Raw genomic sequence first — 8,091 nt, forward strand, 5'->3', positions numbered from 1 at the left:
ACTATGTTGAATAATAGTGGCGAGAGTGGGCATCTTTGTCGTGTTCCTGATCTTAAGGGAAAGGCTTCCAGATTTTCCCCCATTGAGAATAATATTTGCAGTAGGCTTTTCATAGATGGCTTTTATGAGATTGTGAAATGTACCCTCTATTCCTACACTCTGAAGGGTTTTAATCAGGAAAGGATGCTGTATTTTGTCAAATGCTTTTTCTGCATCAATTGAGAGGATCATNGATGCTGTATTTTGTCAAATAGGCAAAGATTTCTTAAACAGAACACAAAAAGCCTTAACTTTACACGTTTGAAAAAATGAACTTTCTTAATATTAAGAAATTCTGTTCCTCATAACCCAACATTAAAAGACTATAGACTTGGGGGCGCCTGGGTGGCTCAGTTGGTTGAGCATCTGCCTTCTGCTCAGGTCATGATCCCAGGGTGCTGAGATCGAGATCTACATGGGCCTCCCTGCTCAGCAGGGAGCCTGCTTCTCCCTCTCCCTCTGCCATTCCCCCCACTCGCGCTCTTTGGCTTTCTCTCTCTCTGCTAAATAAATAAATAAAATCTTAAAAAAAAAAAAAAAAGAATTGGTATCATTTCTTCCAAAAAAAAAAGAAAAAGACTATAGACTTGGAGAAGTTTATAATTCACAAATCTGAGAAATGACTAGAACCTAAAAATGTATAAAGAGCTCCTACAAGTCAATAAGGAAAATGACAACCCAATGTTTTATAAAAGTGAGCAAAAATATTGAGCTTTACAAAAGGATAACCAAGTGGCCAGTAAGCATATAAAAATTGCTGAACATCACTAGTTTTCAAAGAAATACAAATTAAATCTACAAGGAGATATCTGTACAAGATCACCAATAGAAGTAAAGTTAAAAGGACTTACAATACCAAGTGTTGATGAAGATAATGGAACATTTTTGGCAGGTGTATATTAGTATAATCACTTTGGAAAACTGGTTAGCATTACCTACCAGATCTAAACATGTGCCTGTTCTATGACCCAACAATTCCACTCTTGCGTATATTAACAAAGAGAAAAGGGTACATGTTTCCACTCAAAGATATTTACAAGAGGGGCACCTGGCTGGCTCTGTTGGTGGAGCATTTGACTCATGATCTTGGGGTTGTAGGTTCAAGCCCCACGTTGGGTGTAGAGATTACTTAAAAATAAAATAATATATATATAACAAGAATATTCTTAGCACCTTAACGTGTAATGGCCCCAAACTTAAAAACCCAAATTTTCATCAGCAACAAAATAGTTGAATAAATTATGGTATACTCATAAAACGGAATATTCCATAGCAAAAACAAAATAAAACAAAACAAAACAATACACACACACACACAACACAAACCAAAAAAAAAAACAAAAAAACAAAAAAAACAGGGGCACTTCCGTGGCTCAGTTGGTTAAGTGACCGACTGTTGATTTCAGCTCAGGTCATGGTCTCAGATCTCAAGATCAAGCCCCACCTCCCTATTTGAGATTCTTTCTCCCTCCCTCTCTCTCCCCCTCTGTTTCTTCCCCGGGGTTCATGCACGTGCACTCTCTCCCTCTCTTTCTCTCTAAATAAATAAATATTTATTTATTTGAGCGAAAGAGCACAAGCAGGGTGAGAGGCAGAGGGAAAGGGAAAAGCAGGCCCCCCACTGAGCAGGGAGCCCAATGCAGAGCTTGATCCCAGGACCCTGAGATCATGACCTGAGCCAAAGGCAGACGCTTAACCAACTGATGTACTCAGGTGCCCCAAATAAATGAAATCTGCTTAAAAAGCCCCCCCAAAACAATAAAGCTTGTTGCTTCATTCAACAACATGAATGATACATTGAGTGAAAAAAGCCAAGCTTTAAAAAGTATATGGCATTTGATTCCATTTATATGAAGTTTAAGAACAGGCAAAACTAATATATGGTGAAGAAGGCAGAATAGTGGTTATCTTTGGTGGGAATATTTATTGAGGGGAAGGAATGATGGAACATTATGGCGTGCTAGAAATACTGTAAACTTTGAGTGGTGATTCCATATCAAAATTCATTAAGTAAGCTCTACACTTAAGATTTGTGAACTTTGCTGTATGTAAGTTCTAAAAAGTCTAAAGAATGTCTTATGTCTTGACTATTGGGAATCCGAATGATTGACATTTTCTTCCAAAAATTTGTCTCTACTGTTGCCCTGGTTGTACAGCCATTGCACAGAGTCAAGAGGATACTTGAAAATATGCTATTTATCAAGATGTGTATGGACTGCCTCATACAAAATTGGCATATCAAATGGAATCTTTTTCTTTGAAATGTATAGTTCATTTGTGAACACTGATTATATTCATTTCCAGTTTTCCACCTGACTTTCTGTCCTGGAGCTTCAGTTTCACTTTATCAGAGGAGGCCTGTTATATGGCTATCTGAATTCAAATCCCAAAGAATTCCCTTATGTGATGAAAACACTCTTAAAACAACTGCTCAATCCCTCTATACTGGCTTAAACCTCTGTGGAATTTTCATTCTTTGTTCTTTTTATTATTTGTTCTTTTTGTGAAAGGTAGCTGTGTCTCAAAATAATAACCTTTCTTGCAGACTAAGAGAGAGGGATAGATATGATGGTATGTGTGTGTCCTATGAGTGTGCACACATAAATTCATAAAGTTCTGGATACAATTATACATTTTTTCCTAAAAAGAAATTGAATGATATCTTTTGCTTCTCTTAGGAGCATAATGAATGTCAGAGGAATATAGAGGCATCAGTTTTGCTAAAACGAAACAGATTTTATGTGAAAATATAGATTTTATATGCAACTTGACATTTGAAGACAGATACTTTTACCAATGATACGGTTAAAAAAAAAACAGGACTGTTTGGTTTGGGGTATCAAACAGTCAACTAAAAATAGATCAAACAAAATCGGGGTGGCAGTCATCAGGAGGTACTGCTGTGGTTCACGGAGCCAGAGAAGGGGCTGCAGGGATCAGAGCTGATCTGGGCATCACCAAGGAAAGCTGGGCACTGGAACTCTTTGTGTTCATCCCATCTCTCTGGGTCTGTATGCTGTTGGTGCCATTCTCTCTATTGACAAGGGGCCTTCTTTGTTATAGATAGCGTGGATCCCAGACAGCTCTGGATTGAGGAAAGACATCCTCATGGCCAGAACCATGTTCTCACACTGTGGGGACCGCTTCTGATCCACCTGGTGGGGAACATGGGACCATCCCGACCCAGTCGCAATGGCTCAAGGAACAGGCACGGGGCAGGAAAGCAGTAGTGTCCATGACAGATGAGTGCTAAAGCTCAGAAAGGCTTCACAGCCTAATTCAGCTTTAACACCTCATTTATTCACTTCTTCAGACATCCCAGACCATGTCGTCCTCTTTTGCCTTCTGTACGGTGTCAGTTTTCCATGTTTTGGTCTCTGCCTGAGACCTTTCCCACAGCCTGTCAGCACTCTGAGCCAGTCCCGGACCCTGATCTCCACCAGCATGAATTCAGGAAAGCTTGGACAACCAAAAAGATTGACAGGAGAAAAGACCATGTAAAAACATTACCAATTTTGAAAAAATAAGTAGCTTGCACACACTTCAGGTTTCTTATATCTTGATTCATTTTAACATCCATAAATAGCACTGGTCAGCTCTCCGTGGGCACATCCTTACACATGCACTTGCTACTCCTGAGAGGCACAGTGATCACTGGCTGTCTAGGTTTACACAGCGTCCATACTGAAGATCTGCAGAGAAGCTGTCTGGGTGAGGAATCTGGCATCTGAGAGCCAGAAGTGAGAGCTTCTAGCCTCACACGATTGGCTGGGTGATGATGAGCAATTTGCTCCATCTCACTGGGTCCATTTGCTCATCAGTAAAATGAGGAAGTGGGTCTAAATCAGGGGTTGGCAAAATCCAGTCCGCTGCTTGTTTTTATAAATAAAGTTTTATGGAATACAGCCATCCCTACCCCTTGATCTATTTTCTATGGCTGTTTCATTGCTGCTACAACAGTTGCACGGCTGCAATGGAGTCTATGTGGTCTGCAAAGTCTAAAATAGTTACTCTGTGGCCCTTTACAGAAAGTTGGCTAGATTTTGATCTAAATAAGTTCCCACAAAACCATTTTCCCTTTGAAAGTGTTTCAAGGGCCAGTAGTTTTGTTTTATTTGACAGAGAGAGAGGGAACACAAGCAGGGGGAGTGGGAGAGGGAGAAGCAGGCTCCCCGCAGACGTTTAGCAGGGAGGCCGATGCGGGGCTCAATCCCAGAATGCCGGGATCGTGACCCAAGCCGAATGCAGACGCTTAATGACCGAGCCACCCAGGCGCCCCCAAGGGCCAGTAGTTTTTTATCTGACTTTATTTATTTGAATCTGAATTTATCTGCAGATAATTGCCACACCTCTAATTTACTTTGCCAGAATGTTTGCTGTTTACGCAAGCCACATAGACCTGTGTCTGCACAGGCAGAGACTAGCAGGAAATGTATCAGTCAACAGCATTCAGTCAAAATAACTGTCCTCTTATTTTTCCCTTGAGCAACTGCAACTGTGATATGAAATATCTAAACACTTGTCTCATGGCTCTCCACCCATTTCTCTTTGGTCATAGAGATAGACAAGGGTTAGGAAGATAACAATGTCTCTTCAGGTCAAAGTGAAGTGAAATCGTGAACATAACTGAATTCCATGCAGTTGGCAATGGCTGGTGAAACGAACAAAGACATCTATTTGGGGGTCTGAATTTTCTATTTGCCTGTCAAAATAACAACAGTCCCTGAAATGCCATTTCATTTTATAGTGGGTAGTACAACAAGAAAAGGCCAAAATTGCACTTAAAAAAAACACTACCTACATTTTTCAGTTTTCCTCTTAGTGCATAAAAATTTGGAAAACACCAATGCATCCTGTGAAGGCTACATATCCTGTGTAGGCTTCACATGCCCAAATATTGTCTTTGTAATATCATACTGATATATCAGAAAAATCAGAAGAGAGTGAGCAGGGGACCCTCTACTCTCCCTCTCTCTCTTTCTTACATGCGCATGTGCACGTACACACACACACACACACACACACACACACACCTCTGACAAAAAAAGGAGTCCAAAAGCAATAACCAATTCCAAAATGCCAGGAAGCAGGGCTATAAATTTAACACAAACAGCTCCCTCTTCAAATTCCCAGTCCGTTTATCAAATTTTAAAAACGAAATGACAAGTTAAGATTATTAGTCAAAATATATAAATAAATCACCTTACGTATGTTATTTCCAAGGCCTGCGAATGATTTCACAGTGGTTAGTTGTAATAAGTGAATACAGAGGCAACCTGGCTGGGCTCAGGAGCGGAAGTGGTTCAGGTAAAGCTGGAAGCCTGCCAATCCTCAGACAGCGCAATTAGCTCAGAGGGCAGACACAAACGCTGGGCTGCACACAGGGGCCTTTAAGAAGTCATTTGGTGAGATTTCTTTCACACGGCAACACTGACATCTTACCCATTGCCTGGTCTACAATCCACTACACATAATTCCGTTGTTTAGAGAAAGAGCTTTTTTTAGAAGTCTCTGAAAAGCAAGGATTAAGTCAACTCATCATAAATTCCTCCTGCTAGAAACCAACTCACGGAAAACTTTTTTAAAAATATAGTTTGTCAAATGCTTTGGGTTTTAATGACATGCCAAGATGAGGGAGTCATAAATAATCTGGTGGAACAGGAGGTCTCAAAGAGAATGAGGGATGCTGGAGTTCTGTGTTCAAGATGAATTGCTGGGAAATTCTCTATCTTAAAAATTGGCTCTGTTTTTCACTTGTTTAGATTTATACAACATACAATGTTAACAGCCCTTATGTGGCTGTCAAATGCCAAGTGTAAACAGAAAAACAAGAAAAAAACAGTGATTTGAGCATATTCCTCTCCTATTCCCCAGATCCAGGTCTGCCAAGCAGACCTCCCCCGCCCTCCTGGCATCATTCCGCCACTGCTGCTAATAGTATTATTGGTGTTGGAACAAAGCCAGCTGTCTTCCTCTTCAAACCAATTTGTCCGACAGCATGGATTACTGTGTTAGGTCATCTGTCACTTCACACAAAGACCAATCTTTAATGTTCCTCCTATACATATTGCTCTCTGACTTTCTGAAGGCATAGGGATACCATCCCACGCCCTAGTTACTCACCTCAGAATAAGTCACCCTCACGTGGTAACTTCCAGGCTAAACAACAAAAGCATTTTAAAATATTTTAAATTTGCTACGCAAATCTAGCTTTCTTAGATTGTTGATGCAATACTTGTAAACATTTAAAGTACATCTACACCTGCCAAGGAAAAAAAATGATCCCATAAAATGCTTGAAAATCATCTGTGACTTGATCATGTGAATAGTTCCTGTGATGAACTCGAAAAGTCATGTTTCTCAATCCTCTGCTTCATTCTGTCAGTACAGACTGGGAATAAGAAATTTTTTCTCTTTTTAGGAACATTTTTCAGCAGGTCCTTCATAGAAAATATGGGTTATTTTCAAGAAGAACGTTCACCGCTTGGAAGTCTGAGTCCTGGTCGCACATTTCTCTGAAAAAGTTTCTCTAACTCAAGAGATGCTACCAGAGGTCATGGTAATATTTCCAAATGCTGTGCATGTGTCCATTTGCAATTGCATTTCTATGCATGCAACAGAAACCTGACTCTACCAATTTAATCAAATGGGAATTATCTCCTAAACGTAACAAGAAGTCCTGAAGTGGCTGATCTGGGCAAGTGTAGCAATTCCTCAACGTGAGCCAGGTCCCCAACTTGCTCACCTCATCCTCATAATTCTTACCAGGGTCCCAAATGGCAGTCTCCCTCCAGTTCGCTCTTCTAGACAGAAAGAAAGGGGAAAGGAAGAAAGTGATACCAGCCTACACCAGAAAAGCTCCAAACCCCAGCAAATTTTTACTAACATCTCACTAGGGAGTCAGAGACACTCTGCAGCTGGGTCCACCTCAACTAAGATTAGGTTTCTCTCACCGAGGCAGACGGGAAGGCGAATACTGGGAAGATCTCCAGTGGAGTCTACCACAGTGCATTCTTAGTTACCCATCTCTACCCAGAGGGGAGGGCCACACCCAGACTTCCCCAAGACTCTGGTAATTACCCAAAGCATTCATTCTCTAGAAGGGACAATTTTGACCTGAATCCCTAGGGGGTCAAATCCTGAGTTTTAACATGCCTTGTGCAAAGTGAGCAACCATGGATCCAGGTGTGATCACTATTAATTCTGCAAGAAAGTAGCTTCAAGATTTTCTCATATAAGGGTGCCTGGGTAGCTCAGTCGTTTAAGCATCTGCCTTCGGCTCAGGTCATGATCCCAGAGTCATGGATTGAGTCCCACATCGGGCTCCCTGCTCAGTGAGGAGCCTGCTTCTCCCTCTGCCCTTCAACCTGCTTGTGCTCTCTCTCTCTCTCTCGCTCGTTCTCTCTCTCTTAAATGAATAAAATCTAAAAAAAAAAAAAATTTTTTCTCATACAAGATTGACCATAAAACAGGAACCAAACACATAGTTATTAAATAACACCCCACAAACCTCTCGATAACACCCTTCACTTCCTCATTAAAGTTATCAGATGACACGATCCTGTGGAGAAGGACAACCTCCTGGTACGACATATGGCAAAAAGTCATCCTTATTGAATCAAAAAGGCAAGGAGGAAGGGGAAGGAGGGAAGATAGAAGATTCACTCCACTTACAAAACAAAATAAGGGGCTGATTATTCGCTTTAACAAACAGGTTACCCTTGGCAATTTTTAAGAGAAGATTCCCCAATATCATTACAGTAGATCAATTCACATGCCCCTTCAGAGGAAAGAGTCTAATTGCAAAAATGTCACCAGACACTTGTATGTTATAAAGACGTGGCACAAGATTGGAAAAATGGTAATGACCGTGAAAGCTGGATAGTGGAAACACAGAGGCTTGGTATCATCTGCTCTCTCCTTTTGTTTTTCAGTTTAAAAATGTACAATGCTCAGGGGCGCCTGGGTGGCACAGTGGTTAAGCGTCTGCCTTCGGCTCAGGGCGTGATCCCAGCACTGTGGGAGCGAGCCCCACATCAGGCTCCTCCGCTA

At 41.1% G+C, this 8,091-nt stretch overlaps 1 long non-coding RNA gene across 1 annotated transcript in view; it reads right to left on the reverse strand.

Annotated features, from left to right (window-relative positions):
* LOC105237162 overlaps window positions 1–8,091 on the reverse strand; it is a 60,232-nt gene that overhangs the window by 36,053 nt on the left and 16,088 nt on the right. The window lies entirely within an intron of this gene.

Source organism: Ailuropoda melanoleuca, chromosome 1, assembly GCF_002007445.2.
Source record: "Ailuropoda melanoleuca isolate Jingjing chromosome 1, ASM200744v2, whole genome shotgun sequence".
In the NCBI taxonomy this organism is placed as follows: Eukaryota; Metazoa; Chordata; class Mammalia; order Carnivora; family Ursidae; genus Ailuropoda; species Ailuropoda melanoleuca.